Source organism: Phocoena phocoena, chromosome 15 (genome assembly GCF_963924675.1).
Source record: "Phocoena phocoena chromosome 15, mPhoPho1.1, whole genome shotgun sequence".
Taxonomy (NCBI): Eukaryota; Metazoa; Chordata; class Mammalia; order Artiodactyla; family Phocoenidae; genus Phocoena; species Phocoena phocoena.
Genome location: NC_089233.1, coordinates 74,939,092 through 74,958,072, shown reverse-complemented (window position 1 = coordinate 74,958,072; position 18,981 = coordinate 74,939,092).

The window sequence follows — 18,981 nt, the reverse complement described above, 5'->3', positions numbered from 1 at the left end:
ACACACACACACACACACACACACACACACACACACACACAACAGGAATGATATTTTTTAAAAACTGTTGCGTTGGAGTCCCTGAAATAGAAGAACATTCTGGCTCAGGCAGGTAGATAGAACCAGACGGGCGTTCTGCACAAAGGGAACTCATGGGAGGAGGAAAGGGGGCTTGTGGGTGTCAAGGGAAAGGTCCCCTGAGGTTAAACCAACAAGGAGGTGGGGAGTGGCGTGAGAAGCCTGAAAAGCCCGATTATCCAACCAGGACCAGGACGATCACGGCGAGAGGTGCCACCAGAGTGAGGAGGGACACGGAGTTGAGACAGGCCGTCCCAGACGGTGTGGTTGGAGACCGGCAGTGGCTGCAGAATCAGGAGGTGGAAGGGCCTGAGACTTATACTGAGGCCGTACCCAGGACCCCACCCAGTCGTGGCTGAGTGACTTCCCAGGCTGGGGGGCATCTGAGCCCCTGAGGCCCCTTGTGTCTCCTGGGGGGACCCTGAGCTCCCAAAAGGGGCCAGGAGTCCCCACCTGCCTGCAGGAAACCGGGAAAACTTAGGCCAAATTCTCTGAATCAGAAGACCGTGGGTTTACTGAGAATTATGGGGGAAAAAACATGGCCAGAGAACACTTTGCAGACCCTCCAACCCCATGAGTGTCTGAGCTGGTGAGTTAAGTCCTGACCTAAAGCTGGATCCGCAGCATCTGCCTGCAGTGGACACACACACGGGCTCACGTGTACACATGCACGCTTGTTCTCACACACACACCGCCATTGTTTGTACAATAGTTCACCCATTCATTCTACAAGCGTTTACAGAGCGCTCCCTCTTGCCAGGTACTGCATTATGTTCCAGAAAAACTCAGACGGACAGAATCCATCAATAACTGCTGAGCGCCCGAAACTCCTGGTCCACTCGGAGGGCAGCTGGGAGGAGAGATGCTGTCTAAAAGTAAGGAGACAGCCACAAATCCTAGTTTTGCCCAATGCCTCTGTCTGCAATTCCCCACCTGCCTAGAGACTGAAGACCACATCCCCTGCACACAGTAGGACAAGCCCATTTCGACAATCCCCTTTCTCCTCCTCCCATCTTCCTGAAAGTTCTGAATCATTCGCTGCCCCCTCTGCTCTCTGGACAGCCTTTCCTGCAGCTTGTTTTAATCACTTTTTGAGTTAAAAGTCAATATTTAATTAACCAAGTCATTACATTTAACTTACATTTGAATCTGGGTGTTTGCACATCTGTGCATGTCGGGACACCCTCCCGCGTGCCCCTCCATCTGTCCCCTGCCTCTTTCCCACAGCGCCGCTCTCCCTTCCTTTGGGGCAAAGAAGGGAGGCTGCTCTTGGGCAGGTTCTCTGGGGGCCAGAGAAGCAGGGAGGATGGACTTTCCCTGGAGGACACCTGGCACCTCTCCATGAATCGGGAAGAGTTACTCTCATCTTGTAGTTAATAGCGAAGGGGATTTCTTACTGCATCTCCAGTATCCATTACAGAACCACTGGAAGGTTTTAATTAAATCAAAGCCATTCATTCCATGTAGAAAGGGGGTGGGGAGGACAGACGGAAGACCACTCACCTGGTGAGAGAGATTCTCCCAGCTGTGCTTGCCCCACGTGTGGAGGAGAGAACTCATCACAACAGCCTGTCCGGGTGTGTAATTTAGTGTCCTCATAAGCAACTTGAGAGGAGATGGTGGCGGGAAGGCTTAGCTGATGGCACGTTGGACATTTGCACACGAAGGCTCTGCCTCCTTCAAGCCTAGTTTACAGACATAAATGCATGATGTCAGCAAAACTGCCATGGCTGAGGGGTAAGTGGGAAGGGCACACATGTATTTCATTGGAACTTAGGACTTTTCCCTGAAACTCTAATAGGATTCTAAGTACTGGCTGATCCACGAGTCGATTGTAAAGTGCCTGGCCTGGGTGAGGACAGCAATGTCCATGTGGTGTCGTGTCTGTGTGTCCATCTGCCCAGGATGCAGCACACATTCAACCACCACCCCCAGGGCCTGGGTCACGCAGAGCTGTAAAGCCAACCACAAGGGATGCCCACGAGGCCTGGAATGCACCTGCTGATTGGATTGTCATTTGTAGAGCACTTTGAATAATTATCTCAATAATATTTTACCATCCAGTGGCCTAATATTTGAAGGCACCAGGGACAGCCACTTTTAGGTGGTCCCTTTGTACACATCATTAAGTGCCAAGCATCCCAGAACGTTTCCCAGGAGTGGGGCAGGGGCTACTGAGAAACATAAGGATTAGAGAATCATCTCCACAATTTAGGGTAGTTCAGGGACCACATTAAATACCACTGAATCAGGCAGCTAAAAAGTCATCCTCTTTTCCACTCTCTGCCAGCCCTCCCAGAACTTCAAGTAGAAAGACCCATTGGAATGGGTCTTCACAGTGGCTTAAAGAAAGAGATTTAGAAAAAGAGAGACAGAGCTGGAGAAATGTTATCTGATTGGAATATAATAATATTGTTTCTGTGTTGGGATTTTTAGAAAAGTTTATTTTGAAATAATTTAGATTCACAGAAAGTTGCAAATAATTGTTCATGGAGGCCCCCGTACTCTTCACCCAGCTGCCCTGAATGGTAACACCTTGCATCACTATAGTACAATATCAAAACCAGGAAATTGACATTGGTACAAGCTACAGAGTTTATTCAGACTACACCAGTTATAAATGCACTCATTTGTGTGTGTGTGTATGTCCATAGTTCTATGTGATTTTTTATCATATGTGTACCTTTGTGTAACCACTACCGCAATCAAGACACAAACTGTTCCGTGTGCTACCCCTGAATAGCCACACTTACCCACCCCAACCGCTCACAATCCCCAAGTGATTTCCATCTCTGTAATTTTTTATTCAAAAGTGTTATATAAGTGGAATCATATAACCTGTAACATTTTGAGATCGACTTTTTTTCACTTAGCATAATTCCCTTGAGGTTCACCCAAATTGTTTCATGTATCAATAGTTTCTCCTTGTTGCTGGCATATTCCATGTCATGGAAGCTCTTCAGTTTGCTTATCCATTCACACGTTGAAGGACATTTGGGTGGTTTCCAGTTTGGGCTTGTTATAAATAAAGTTGCTATGAAATTTCATGTACAAGTTTCTATATGAACATAAACCTTCATTTCTTTGGGATAAATGCCCAAGAGTGTAATTGCTGGGTCTATGGTAAGTCCATCTTTAGTTTTAAAAGAAACTGGTTATGCATATGCTAACACATATATATGGAATTTAAGAAAAAAAATGTCATGAAGAACCTAGGGGTAAGACAGGAATAAAGACACAGACCTACTAGAGAATGGACTTGAGGACACGGGGAGGGGGAAGGGTAAGCTGGGACGAAGTGAGAGAGAGGCGTGGACATATATACGCTACCAAACATAAAGTAGATAGCTAGTGGGAAGCAGCCGCATAGCACAGGGAGATCAGCTCGGTGCTTTGTGACCACCTAGAGGGGTGGGATAGGGAGGGTGGGAGGGAGGGAGACGCAAGAGGGAAGAGATATGAGAACATTAAAAAAAAAAAGAAAAAGAAACTTGTTATGGGTGATGGGACAAGATGGTGTAGAGAAACTTTTCCTTGCCCTTCCTCTCTAAATTCAGCTGAATACACTGGAGATAATTCAACGCACCCTCACAAAGGACTCAGAAATGTGGGAAGAAGCAGATGAATTGGCTAGGAACCTCAGGACTTGAATAATGACACCTCAGTTGAATTACCTGGGTTTTCTCTTTACGTCCCATATATCCTACCCTGGGCTCTGGAGTGAGCTGCAACCCTAAACTGTCAATAGGCATAGACAAAAACAAGCACAAGATCAGGAAAGAGGCAGCTTTTTTTTCATTGCTAGTATATCGACATGCAATTGATTTATGTGTATTGGTCTTGTATCCTGTGACCTTTCTGAACTCAGTAGTTGTAGGAGTTTTTTTGGTAAATTCTTTGGGATTTTCTCTGTAGGAAATCACATCGTTTGCAAATAGAGACAGTTTTATTTCTTCTATCTGTATATGTTTTATTTCTTTTTCTTGCCTTACTTCACTGTCTAGAACTTCCAGTATTATGTTCAATAAAATTGGCGAAATGGCCTTTCTTGCCTTCTTCCTGGTCTTAGAGGAAAAGCATACAGTCTTTCACCATCATGGATGACATTAACTACAGAGTTTTTGTGATGCTCTCTATGAGACTGAGGAAGTTACCCTCTATTCCTAGTTTGCTGGGTACCTTTATCATGAATGGATGCTTTTTCTTCAGCTAAGATGATTTTTATTTTTTAGCTTGTTGATATGTTTGGATGATACTGATTTCATTTTTTTTTTTTTTGACTGTTGAACCAGTCTTGCATACCTGGAAAAAAAATCCCACTTGCTTATGTTATAAAATTCTCTTTATACATTGTTGTATTCAATTTGCTAATATATTTGAAAAGTCTGTGTTTAAATTCATGAGAGATATTGGCCTGTAGTTTTCTATTTTTTGTATTGTTTTTGTCTGATTTTGGTATCAAGGTAATACCGGCCTCCTAAAATGAGCTGGGAAATGTTTCCTCTTCCATTTTCTGGAACATCAGAAAACTTTTTGTGTAAATTTGATGTTAATTTTTTTTAAATGTTAAATAAAATTATCCAATGAAATGATCTGGAGATTTCTTTTTCAGTAGCTTTTTAATTACAAAGCAATTTCATAAATAGTTTTAGGACTATTCAGTTTACCTATTTCATCTTGATTGAGTCTGGTAGTTTGTGGTTTTAAATGATGGGTCCATTTCTCTAAAGTATGGAATTTATGAGCATAAAGTTTTTCATAGCATTCCCTTATTAGCCCATTAATGGCTATATGGTCTATGGTGATACTTTGTTTTATTCCTGGTATTAATGATTTCCTTCTTCTCTCTTTTTATCTTTGTCAGTCTTGCTGAGAAGTTAGTCAATTTTATTGATCTTTTCAAAGAAGCTGTTCTTTGTTTCACTGATTTTTTTTTTTCTGTTGTCTTTGTCTTCAATTTCATTGAATCCTGCTCTTTTGTTTACTATTTTCTTCCTTCTGGGTTTACTTTGGGTTTACTTTGCTCATCTTTAGTTTCTTGAGGTAGGAACGTAAATTACTGATTTGAGATCTTTCCTTACTTCTAATGAACGCATTTAGTACTCTAAATTTCTCTCTCAGTATGACTTTAGCTGCAGCTTACAAATTTTGATATGTTGTAGTTTCATCTTCATTCAGGTCTATGCATTTTTAAAATTTCCTTTGAGACTTCCACCTTGACTCATGAGTTTTACAGAAGTGCGCTAATATTCATATGTTTGAAGATTTTACTGTTGTCTTTCTGTTGTTGATTTCATGTCTAGTTTGATTCCATTATGGTGAGAAAATATACTGTTTGTGATTTGAATTCTTTTAAATGTGTTAAGATTTGCTTTATAAACCAGGATGTTGTCTCCCTTGGTAAATGTTCCATGTGGGCTTGGAAGATGTGTATTCTGTTGTTGGATGAAGTAGTCTATAAATGTCAATTAGATCCAGTTGATGGATGGTGCTGTTCAGTTTAACTATATCCTCACTGATTTTCTGTCTGCTAGGTATGGAAATTACTGAGATAGGGTGTCAAATACTGATATGTTAGATGTTGAAGTCTCCAGCTACGATTGTGGATTTATCTGTTTCTCTCTTCAGTGTCATCAGTTTTTGCTTCCTGTAATTTGAAACTCTGTTGTTTGGCACACATACATTTAGGATTATTATATCTTCTTGGTGGACTGATCTTTTTATCATTATACAATGTCCCTTGTCATCTCTAGTAATTTTCTTTGCTCTGACGTCTACTTAATCGAATGCCAACATAGCCACTCCTGCTTTTATTTAAGTAATGTTTATATCACACTTTGCATTCTTTTACTTTCAGCCTACCTATGTTATGTTTGAAGTGAGTTCCTTGCACACAGCATGTATTTGATTGGTATTTTTTAATCCATTCTGCCTCTCTCTTTTAGTTGATCTATTTAGGCCATTTACACTTTAATTACTGATGGGTTAGGGCTAAAGCCTGCCATTTTATTTTTTATTTTCAGTTTGTTCCCTCTGTTTCTCTTTTCTTGCCTTCCTGAGGGTCTTTTGAATGTCTTTTAAAATTTCATTTTGATTTATTTATAATGTTTTACTGTGTTTTATTTTTGTATATTTTTCTCAGTGGTTGCTTAGGTATTACAGTATGCATGTACACAACTTAGCATACTGCTATCAGTGTTTTAACACTGTACGTTAAGTAAGAAGCCTTCCCTTTACCCTTCCCACTTTAAAAATACAATTGTCTGAAGTGTTTCGTGCGAGTAGCACATCATTGATGTGATTATTTTTGCTTCAACCATCATATATGATTTAAGAAACTCATGAAGTGAAGAATAGTCTACTAACACCTATTTGTCACCCATCCCAATATTCTTTTTTCCTTGCTAAAGTTCCAAGAATTCTCCTGCTACTGGTTTCTTTCTGCCTCTCTAGTTATATTTGAAGTGAGTTTCTTATAGACAGCATAAAATTGAGACATGTTTTTAAATTCACTCTGCCAATCCTTGCATTTCAAATGGTGTATTTAGATCATCTACATTTAATGTAATTATTGATATGATAGGGCTTAAGTGTGACATTTTTTGTTTTCTTTGTTCTTTCTGGTTTCCATTTTTTTGATCTTCTTGTGGGTCACTTGAACAAGTTTTAGTATTTCATTTTGATTTATCTATGGTGTTTTTAAGTATATCTCCTTGTGTAGATTTCCTTAATGGTTGTTCTAGATATATTGATAACATCACAGTTTACTAGTATCATCACTTTACCAGTTTGAGCAGAGTGCCTGCCTCATAAAATCCAATGAGATACCGCAAGTAGAGTGTTTAACACAGGAAATGGCAGTAATAAAATAACAATAATACCCAACCTTTATTGAGTGCCCATTATACAACCAGGCACTGTTCTAGGCACTTCCTATGTATTAACTCATTTAATCATTACAATGATCCAATGAGGAAGATAATATTGCACTCAATATATAATCAGGATGGTAAGGCATAGAGGGATGAAGTAACTTTCCCAGGATCACAAGGCTAGTAGCCCAGGGACTAGAAATTGAGGGAAACCCTCACTGGCCCTAGCCCTGAGGGAGCTAGGAGCAGGCAAGTTACTGTAGGAGAGGGTTGCCACGTGGAGCTGAGGCCACAGGAAGAGGATCTCAGCCACTGCGACATCACGACCCAGAAAGGGGATCTGCCCACGCTGTCTCCTTCCTGTCTAAGCTGCTGCCTCTTCCTAAGGGCCAAACACAGCCAGAAACCACAGGATAGGAGAGCACGAGTGACCCGCCAGTGGAGGTGAGTCTCTCCCAAGGCACAGAGCAGCGCTGAGGAGGGGTAGGAGCAATGGGGTGGGAGAAGCAGGGCAGCCGCCCCGCCCTTGCTGTGGTTGTAGAACGGGCTGCACGGGGCCACGGGGGCAGGGAGGTTGTTTCCAGGCCATAAATACTGTGGTGGGAGTTTTGTTTCCAGGCAGAAGTTTGCAAAGTGGATGTGACCTTAGAGAGGGCAGCAGGGGCCATGTTACGTGGGACCCCATGGGTTGTGGTGAGGTTTGGGTTTTATTTTAAGGGAAAGAGGCGTGGGTTAGGGGGTTTTAAGCAGAGGAGGGACATGCCTGTCTTAGGTTTCAACATGACCCCTCCATCTTCATGTGGAGGAAGAACTGTCAGGGGTTAGAGTCGAAGCAGGGAACCTCGGAGGAGGCCAGGTCAACAATCAGAGAGATGATGCTGGGGCCTGGCAGAGCCGGATGATGGTGAGAAGGGGCCAGACTTGCTGTGTGTCTGGGAGATCGAGGTCTAGAGAAAGAGCGACGGCATCTCCGAGAATTTTTACCTGAAATACCAGGTTGGTGACTGAACACCAAAACTTCTCTCTTGGGATCCATAAATGTTTGTTGGAGAATATGTGGTCAAAAGAGGATAAATCTTAGGCTTGGGTTATAATTTGGCATTGATGACTGTTGATGGAAACCAACACAATATGCTGGTCTAAGAAAGGGAGCTATGGGTGTGATATAGACAAAGAGGAGAGCAGAACAAGAGAAATCGTGGATGGTTGAAAATATATCTGTGCACGTGTGTATACTTGTACATGATAGGTATATAGGTATATAAATTTACATATGTATTTATTGGAAATGACAGAACCCAGCTTTGAACCCAGAACCCATGTTCTTAACCACTGCACTGTTTAGCCAGTCTCCTGATTTCATTGATATTGAGTTGTTTCCATATGAAAGATTATCTTTCACTGTTATGAGTAATGTTCCTGGGAATGTCTGTACCCATGCATCCCTGCACCCTGAGTAGGCATTTCTGAAGCCAAATTCAGGGAGTAGATGTGTCTTAGAGCCCCTCGCTTCTGTGGCATCTGGCAGCCCACCCTTTATTTTTTTTATTTTTATTTTTTTGCGGTACGCGGGCCTCTCACTGTCGTGGCCTCTCCCACTGAGGAGCACAGGCTCCGGACGTGCAGACTCAGTGGCCATGGCTCACGGGCCCAGCCACTCCGCGGCACGTGGGATCTTCCCGGACCGGGGCACGAACCCATGTCCCCCGCATCGGCAGGCGGACTCTCAACCACTGAGCCACCAGGGAAGCCCTGGCAGTTCACCCTTTAGATCAGTGCCTGAGAGCCTTTCCTGTTCCAGTAGAGCTGGGACTTCCTCTCCAGCAGCTGAACTGGCCTTTGAAGGTGGCCAAGCTCCTTCCAGGAGATGGGGAGTGGGAAGCGGGGATAGGCCTTCTCAACCTCTAAACAGACCCAGGTCAATTATGATGCCCTCCCACCAAAGTTCACATTTCTCCCAGCTGGGTAAGTCTGGCATGCAGAGGTGGAGGTCTGGGGAAAATTGTGTCACTGCTATTTTCTGCCCATCCATGCCACAGTTCTGATGGTTCTCTGGGCTGGAGACTTCTAGAACAAGGTCACCCAGGCTTCCTTCCAGTCCCAGGGGCAGGTGAACCGTCATTCCCCCTAATTTGGGGCTGGTTGGGGTGCAGCAAGAAGAGGGATTCCTCCTGTTTCCTAACTGTGAGGGAGCAGTGGATGGAGTCTTCTTTCCCTGCGGAGAGAGTATCACGGGGAGGGTCCAGATCTTCGGTCCTTTGTCAGGAAGGCTGTGGCAGTGGTGGACTCTTCCGGGACACCAGTGGACAGGTATTACAGGCTTAATTCAACCCAGATGAATCTCTGGGGGCCAGCTCTTGGCCAGGCCTGGGACACTCAGAATGATTCACAGCTCTGGTCTTGAGGAGCAACCAACATAGCTCTAGGTTCCCTACCATCGTCCAGGCACATGCAGTTGTGCTGGTTTTGCAATAACCCAGTGCCTCCTCTACCATTCAGACTTTTCTGGACTGGACTTTGTATTTTTATGCTTAAATAATTTTGTTTTAAAATGGGTAGTATATCCTGACTGTGAAGAGGAAACCAATATTCACTGAAATAAGGAGAAGTTTGGTGGAAAACCAAGTACAATGGAAACAGTTATTAATCTTCAGCAAGTTACTACCTCCCATGATGCCTGATATGACTTTATTTATGAGAGTGAGAAGAAGAGAGGCATTAAAGGTGCAGTCGCTCCTCACTGAGACTTTCTCCTTGACCTAATCAGTAGGTTGGAGACGGGGAAAAGAAGAAATTTCTCAGGTGTGAGCCACAGGCTTTTTTCTTTTCTTTTCTTTTCTTTTCTTTTTGCGGTACGCGGGCCTCTCACCGCTGTGGCCTCTCCTGTTGCGGAGCACAGGCTCCGGACGCGCAGGCTCAGTGGCCATGGCTCACGGCCGCAGCCGCTCCGCAGCATGTGGGGTCTTCCCGAACCGGGGCACGAACCCGTGTCCCCTGCATCGGCAGGCAGACTCTCAACCACTGCACCACCAGGGAAGCCCTTCAATGCTTTTGAGAAGCAGCAAGGAGGCCTGTGCAGTTGGAGCAGAGGGAGTGAGGAGGGGGCGTGGTAGGAGTTGGGGTTGGAGAGAGGATGGGGCTGGGGGTGGTCACATCATGTCGGGCCTCATGGGCCATGGTGAAGACTTTGGCTTTTATTCTATGCAAGAGGTTAGGCCACTAGAGGATTTTGAGTGATGATCCAACTCAATGTATCTAAGGGCCCCTGGCTGCCAAGTGGGATACACAGGGTGATGGATGCCCGAAGACCAGTTAGGAGACTTGGACAATAGTCCAGGTGAGAGATGACAGTGACCAGACACAGATTTAAGTCAAACCCTGGGTTTACAGACTCTGGCTTTATTCTCACAGTTCCAACCTCCCTCCCTCTACTTTCCCAAAGAATTCCTGCCATCACAAAATCTAGTTATTTATAGGTAAAAAAAACAGAACATACGTGAAGAAATCATCTCAGTTCTCCATCCCAAGCAGTGTTGCTGAACCTTCTCAGAAGGGGAGGCACTGCAGGCATTTGGTCTGAAGGGGGCGCTGTGTGCAATGGCTTCCAGACTGAGCTTCCATCTTTGAAACTTCAAAGTACCAGACACCCTCTGAGTCCCAGTCAGTACTGTTTGCTCTGAACTTTGGAGTATGGTGTCCATTCGGCATTCTCCAAGTGCACTGCAGGGAACACACCAGTAGAACCTGGCATGCCCTCAAGTATCATTTATTCCACTATTTGTTCTTTAAAGTTTTCAAGAAAAATGTGTAAAACTAGCACATCAAATCCATGCTTCCATAGACAATACTGCTTGGTTGGAGGCTCAAATTTGAAAGAGTGAGTCCAATTAAAGAAGAACATTAAATGATATTCCAAGTAGTACATTAAAATGGCCCAAAAACAACAACCATGAAGGGAGTGTGTATGAATGGATGACGCTTGGGAAACGCTGAGTTTCTGGCTAGCAGTATGGTTCCAGCACTGGCATTTAAGCGCCATCATTGCGGTTGGAGGGGGCCCTCCCCAGCTCATTAGAGTCCCAGAGAGAGGTGTCAGGGTGACCTCACCCCCAGCCCAGCAGTGGTGGAAAGGTTTGGTCACGGAAAGAAATTGGGTCTGTTTTTTTTCCACACGTCCTTAGGCTAATGCTGGAGAAAACAAGTTTTGGTTGGCTGACTATTTAAAACTGGCTTCTTTCGCCCTTCATGGCGATGTCTTCCAGGTGCTTTACCTCTCATCTAGGCTGTCCTTCTGCTGCAGGGCGGGGCGGTGGGAGGAGATTAGATCATATATTTTTGTGTTAAAGATGTTGATATATAAAGCTTGGTAGTTACAGCATCTTAAATAAGTCAAGTTAGTGTCCCGAGGGGAGGCTCACCATGTACCGTTTATGCACGAATGCCTCCATCATTTAAGAGGCTGGTTAAACATTGTGGTTTAAGAGCAGATTAACAAAGCTCTCCACAGCCGGCAGATTGGGCAGGAACGAGTGCACAAGCAGACACGCAGGGAGCTGGCCGGCAAGAACACCCAACAGCTAATCGCCTCCAAAATTAGTAGGATGGAAAAGTAGGAGCCTCAGACCCTGGTTTTGCACAGGTTGAAAATAAGAAACGGTTCCGCAGGCTGTTTTGCTTTTTGCCTACGCAGCATTTGGGGCTGCTGAGTGCAGGTGAATTATTCACCAGGTGGTGGCCTCCTGCTTTCCAGGAGAAGTCTGACAGGTTGGGTAGGCATCCAGCTTTGTCCTTTTTACTGCATAAGGTGCAGGAGAGAGGATTCAGCCTCCGTGATGACCTAGCAAAGCCTTTAGCAAGCAGTGATTGGTTCTGGTGTCTGAGGACCCCACGGCTGGCTCATCGGGGTCCAGCAAAGCTTTCCCTTCCACCAGCCAGTCAGAGGGACCCCAGTCTAGGCCCTAAGACTTGCCTTTTTTCCTTTCTGACCTACTTTGTCTGGACTATGCCATCCAAGCCCCAAATACCTCTTACAGACAACAAAAACCCAAACTCAAGACCAGGACCATTTCAGATAGCAAGAAGTGACATGGAGAAATGAGTCACAGGCTGGTAGGGACAGAAGGGGAATGGGAGGAGGTGGTTTACCTTAGATCAGACGCTCATGGAAGATTTCTTGGAGGAGGTGACACTTGAGAAGAGTCCCATGGGAACTTAGGGAGTCACTTACAGTGATATCTGGGGAAGGCTGTTCCAGGCAAGGGGAACAGCAAGAAACAAGAGCCCTGGCGCTGGATGAGTTTGGAAACGAAAAAGTTCCCGTGGGGCTGAGGTGAAATGGGAGGAGGCTGGGTCCTGCAGGACCTCATAGACCAGTGTGAGGAACCTGAACTTGACCTTGAAGGCCACGAGGAGGCATTAAGGGGCTTTTGGTGAGGAGGTGACATGGCCTGTTGTCCATATTAGAAATTCACTCCCTCCTGTTACCTAGGAGATGGAGGGAGTGACAGCGGAGGTGGGGAAGTGGACAGAAATAGAAGGGGTGACAGGAAAGGGGGAGGTGGGTCTGACCAGATGTAGTAAGGGGCACTTCCTCCTCATACCAGTTAATCATTAACTCTCTTTACTGAGCCCTAATTATGGGTGAGGCATTCTTCTAAGTCCCCATCACAAATCACCTTGTTTGATCCTTAAACAGCCCTCTGAGGCAGGTACTGTTATTATCTCCAATTTATACAGGAGGGGACAGACGTGGAGTCCTGTCCCCATTTGACCTGCCATATTGGCGAGAAAGGTCTTTTCTCCTGGCAGAGAAGAGGCAAGACGGGCCCTGGAGATCTTTGCCTGAGATCTCTCAGTAAGTGTCAATGTCAGGATTTGAACCAAGGTCCTCTTGCTGTCCTCTCCTCCAAGGAGCCACAGCCACCTGAAATCCGAGACAATATTCAGGACCCTGGGGGCTAACCAGAAGCTAGTTGCTAAGCAACCTACTTGTTTTCAGCACATCGTGGGGGTGGAGTCAGAGCAAAGTCGTTGGTAGTCCCGGTTCTCACATGGTCAGGATCTGACCAATTAGAGTATCCCATTCCCCGGACTATAGTGATTGGTTTAGAGCTGTACATGTGACTCAGGATGGTCCGGATGGAGTCAGTTCCAGGACTCTGACATCAGTGTTCAGATAGGTACCCGGCTTCCATCGGGTGGCAGAGATGAGAGGCCATTCCTTAAACTCCAGGAAAATGGCAGGCTGAGGGTGAAGCTGACAGAGGCAAGGTGAGTTCTGACAAAATTCTCAGAGTGCCAGGATTGAGCTGAGCTTTATTGAGCTAATATAAATTCTCTTTTTCTGTTAAGCCAGTTTGAGTGGATTTTTCCCATCACTTTTAACCCAAAAGTGCCACGGCTGGAAGTGCTCTTATCTGGGCCAGCCTCCCAAGCAGGCTCCCCTGTGCTCCAGGCTTGAATCCCTCCCACAGAGCCGGGCAACCCCAGAGAAAGAAGCGCCTCTCTTTCCCTCATGTTCTAGCTAATGTCCCCAGCATGTCTGCATTGGACCAACTTGGGCATATGCCCGTGTCTGAGAGCCATGGTGACACACAGAGCAGCCAAGCCTGGACACCTGTTAACCTCCGGCACCAGGAGTGTATGGCCAGCCCCTCTGAAACACATGCAGAGAATACTTGCCAAGAGACTGGGCAGTGGGAAAGTAATAGTTAACCTGGGAGCTACAGACCATGGGCATCCTGGAAGAGCCTAGGAGTAGGCAGGCTTCCTGAAGCAAGACCTGGGAAGGGTGGGAGAGTGGGCAGGATTTGATGGACAAGCTCCGCCCTCTCTAAGCACCAGTGGTCACACACAGAGTCCTGTCCCCATTTGACCTGCCATATTGGCGAGAAAGGTCTTTTCTCCTGGCAGAGAAGAGGCAAGACGGGCCCTGGAGGGAGTCTTGGTATGGGAAATGGGAGACCTGGCCTCTCATCCCCAGCCCAGAGGGACTTGGGAGCACCATAGTTTTACCTTTCTGAGACTCAGTTTTCTCATTTGCAAAATGGGAGCAACCGGCCCCTCTCTGGACCTCAGGCTTCCCTCTTCTGTCAAACGGGGTGGGGGGGATGCAGTTCGAGAACCTGGCTGGTCCTGAAAGTCTCTCGGGGCATCAGCCCAGCCTGGCAGGGAGACCCTTCCGGAACCCACGTCGGCAATTCTGAGCCTGTGGAAGCCTCAGGAAGCTTCTCAGCTCCCTGTTGGAAGAAGGTAATTAGCTGTGTTAACAGCCTGATTATGGGGTCTGCGTTTGGGTGCCTGCCGCCCCAGAGGAAGAGGGGAGATTCTCAGCTGGAGAACTGCTAATGTGATGAGGTGGTGGCTTTATGAGCACATCTCACAAACAAGCTGTGCACTTAGCATGACACATAAGGGAAGAGTAAATATCCATGGTGAGTGATGGAGGGGAGGAGAGCACTCCCGTGGGGCTCCAGGGAATCTTTCAGAAAGAGGGAGGAGTAAACAGTAACAAGCCCCTGCCCCTCCCATGACTTGACTGCCTGGGACACAGGGAGTTAAGGAGGTGTTGGCTCCCGTACCCTACAAGGCTGCCCATCATCTCTCTGAATCTCCGGATGTGAAGTCTCCAGCTGCTGCTGACCAGCCCCGCTTGGCAGTCTGTGGACACCTCAGATCGAGCACATCCCAAACTGAGCACGGACAGTCCCCACCCTGAGCCTGCTCCTCCCACAGGTGTCTCCTTTGCAGTTGATGGTGAGTGCCCAAGAGAATGGGAGAGAAGGGCCTTAGCTAAGATGCTAAGGCCACGTTGAGCGCTAAGGCGGTGCCCAGTGGAAAACATTATCCACAATAATTAAAACTACCTGTTATAGCAGAGGGCGGGATAAATAGATAGAGCACAAAGGATTTTTAGGGCATTGAAACTGCTCTGTGTAATACTATAATGGTAGATACATGTCACCATGCATCGTCCAGACTGGTAAACGTACAACACCAAGAGTGAACCCTAATGTAAACTGTGGACTTTGGGTGACGATGATGTGTCAGTGTAGGTTCATGGATTGTAATAAATGTCCCACTCTGGTAGGGGATGTTGACAATTGGAGAGGCGGTGCATGTGTAGGGACAGAGGGTAGATGGGAATTCTCTGTACTTTCTGCTCAATTTTGCTGTGAACCTAAAATGTTCTAAAAAATAAAGTTTACTAACTTTTTAAAAAGTAACTGATTTAGAAGGATACTCTCTAAATTCATAATTGTCTCCAAGGTGAGGAAATGGGGCATTCTGGGAAATAAAAGGGACTTTAATTTTATCTTTAATTCTTATCACCTTTTTTAAAGAACTAGAGGCACAAGTTGGATAAAATGTTTATAATCGTCCATTCTGGGTATGTTGAGCCACATGTATTTGTTCTTGATCTTTGTACTTTTATATCTATCAGCCACTTCTCATATAAAAATATGACAAAATAAATAACCTGTCATGGCAGTGGACCCAGAGAACCCAGGAGATGGGTGGGAGGCCTGAACCAGGGTGAGGGTCTGGCAGTGGGACACAGCGGGTGGGTGGAACCAGACAACGCTTTTATCCAGAAGGTCAGGGAAGAGATGTGAGCTGACCTCGAGGTACAGACTGGTGGCCAGTGAGGGACATGGAGCTGCTCCCTGAAAGCCTGTCATTTGGTTCATTTTCCTGAGGAGGGAAGGCTCTGTGCACGTGGCAGACTCTTAGTAAAAACTATGGGGGGCCATGTGTTCCTAACCCCATGAGTTAGTGCCTGTGGGCCCGTCCAGGTGAGGGATGGTGATTTCAGCTGCCTAAAGAACTGGCCCCTGTCCCCAAGACCATACTCACTGCTTCCCGAGAAAAACAAGGAAGAGAAGTGCAGTTTCAGGCTCCCTGGGAGCCTTACGTGCCACAAATTTGCTGAACCAGAGACCCCAGCAGGAGGTGATGCAGTGAGGTTTCTCTTTCTTTTCCTTCTCGTCACCCCCCAGGTGCTGGTGCCCTGAGTTGGAGTCGTTCCTCACTCCCTCCATCCCTGTCTCCTCCTTGGTGGGTGGCCCTAGGATGCCCATTCCTGAGCCCCCTCACTTCTTCTGTCTGCAAAATGGGTTGCAGTCTGCAAAGCAGCCTGGGAAAATCCCCACGATGCTGTGAGATGTGAGCCCCGCCCCAAACACTCCATAAACAATTCGGGGTATGAAATAAATACCCCGATCTCCTCTGGGATAATTATATCCTGGTCACTGATTTATAATAAATAGCAACAACAGCAGTAATAATAATGGTGACTTTTTAGAAAAATTGCCGGCACCTGGCAGGAATATTAATGTTTCATCTCTCCTGGGATTTTATTCTGGAGTCGGTATGCTGTTATGCTAGATTCAGGTTGATTATTCTGCAATCTGGACCACATCGACTTGCTTACAGCGGCTCTGAAACCTAGCGGCCACGCCCGCCTCAGTCCCTATTCCTCCTTCCTTCTCAGGTCTTCTTGGCTGTTCTTGAGCATGTATTCCTGCACTGGAATTTGAAGATGCTTTTACCCTGGAGTTGTTCTGCCTGAGTTCAAATCTTGCTTCCAACATCTCACAACCTGGGTCACTCGCTGCCCACCTTGGGCCTCAGTTTCCCCATCTGTAAATGGTGGGCGGGAAAAATACTACTGAATCGGACTTTCAGGGATGGAGCTTGAGTGAGATCTCGTGTATTCAGGTAGTTGGAATAGTGCCGGGCATGTGGTAATTGACAATAAATGGTAGCTATTTTAGTATCATCATTATTACAAAAATTAACGTGAGACTGGAGGACTCCAGTCCTATTTGCCTCAGACAGACTTCTTTGGGGCCGGTGAGCGTCATCCCTTGAGATCAGAGGCCCCATATAATCCCTCTGCACAGGCTGTGATCCTGCAATATCTAGGCTCCACCCCCATGTACACAAAGGGCAGCAAAGCCCAGCCCACTCTGGCCCATGCACACGTGCACACTTGTCTGTGCACACACTTGCACACCCAGTGCACATGTACTCTGCTAAAATATCCCAGGCCCTGGGGTCGCAGTACGTCCTAGCACCACCACCTCCCTGCCCCGGGGAAGCCCTGGACAGAGGTGTTTGCTCTCCTTCAGGCTCCTGGGGCTGGGTTTGAGCCTCCTTGGTGCTCTCACCCCGGGCCTCCTGGAGTGGCCATCTTCCCAGCAGAAAGCCCAGCCCTCGGGGTGGCCCTGACCTCTCACCCCACAACATGCCCTCCCTCAGGCGTGCAAGCACAATTGGGGGCGAGGTGTGGATTTGCGCCCAGGCGTGATGGAGGGATCTCAGGGCGCTGGAGGAGCTCTGAGGGAAGCCGACATCCTCCCTTCCCTCACCCCCTACCCCCCTCCCCACACTCCTTGCCCTGCAGCTTCTCCTCCTCTTCCCACTGTGTCCCTGCGGGTCCTCTCAGCTGGGGAGGAGAAAGGCAGCCCGACGGTGAGCCTGCATTAGATGCTGCTCATTTGTGTTCTCCAAGCTGGGGGCAGAGCACCGGTGGGGTGTCAGCAGCCCCTGGGGAGGAGGGTGGGCTTCCTGGGGTTGCTCATATACCACAGGTTGCATTTCGGGGTGTGCACAGGAGGCTTGCCCTCATGAGACAAGGGGTGCGGTTCTGGAGAGAGGCCTCCACCCAAGACCCCGTGCCTCCTGGGAACTTCACAGGTGTCATGGATGGAAAAGAATGAGGATGCCACTCCCCCAGGCACCACTGCATGTGAAATCCTAAGCTGAAAACCCTCCTCTGGATGGTTGGAGCATCTTGACCTTGGCTGAGGCATGTCCCACCTCTCAGACTCACTCTCCTGCTCTGAGATAAGGAAGCTCGGTGACATCCATGATTTCTGTGTCTATGTGTCCATCCCTGTCCACCTCTGATTCCCCTCTGTGGACCAGGCCTCCCTCACACTGAGCCACTGTGTGAACTGGGCAGGGCTGACCCCAAACCCCAACACTGGGGTGGGCGTGTGACCTAGGAGTGGCCGAGCAGACCCATCCAGCCTCTTGGACACTCGGATTGGCTGTGGGATGGACGTGTGACCCAAAATGGGCCAATGAGGGCCTACCCTGGGGCTTTTGCTGGATCTGGTGGGAAGAGACTCTCTCTGTGCGATGGGGCTGCTGGGCTGGTGGGACAGAAGCTGGGAGCTGCTGACGGTCACCTTGGTCACTCCATGGAGACAACATGCTTGAGAGTGAAGCCAACCCAGAGGAAAGCAGAGCCCAGACATGGAGAGAGACTGATTCATGACTGAATTGTTGGAGTCCCTGGATCCAGCTGGGTCAGAAGCTCAATACACCTGACTTTACCTGAGACAGTAAATTTTCTTTTTTTCATTTAAGCCCATTTGGATCGAGTTCTGCCACTGGCAACCAGAAGAATCCCAACTACCAGAACCCAGAGTTTGCTCTGGGGACATCTAAGTGGTGGGTCCAAGCAGACCCTCAGAAGGGGGCGCTTCAGGAAGGCTGTGTCCTGGGTGTCTGGGACCAGGCATGAGGATGGGGCAGTGCTGAGTTCTCTCCCCCACCCCAGGATGGCCCCCATGGTCCCCTGAGCGCCCAGCTCACAGCCCTCTGTCCATGGACCACACAGTTGACTCCGCCAGGCCCAGTCAGGTGGCTCTGGACAAAGAGAGTCAGAGGAGGCTTCCTGGAGAGCAGAATCTGAATGGGATGAGGGAGGAGAGGTACACGGGACACGTGCCCACTTGAAAAACAGATGGCTGCCCCATCTGACGCTGCCACCGTCCTCTGTCCTGCTTTCTTTTCTCCACAGCTCTGCGGTCATGATTACGTGTTTTGTCTCTTCCCCCAAATTAGGCTGGAAGTTCCATGAGGGCAGGGATCTTGGTCCACGGTCTTCACTGCACAGCCTGGCACATAGTGGGAGCTTTATAGAAATATGTTCACAGGAGGAATGAACTCTCCCTTCTGGGCACAGCACCCTGACTGTCCTTTGGGGAACCTCCATGCTGCACTCTCTGCTCATGAG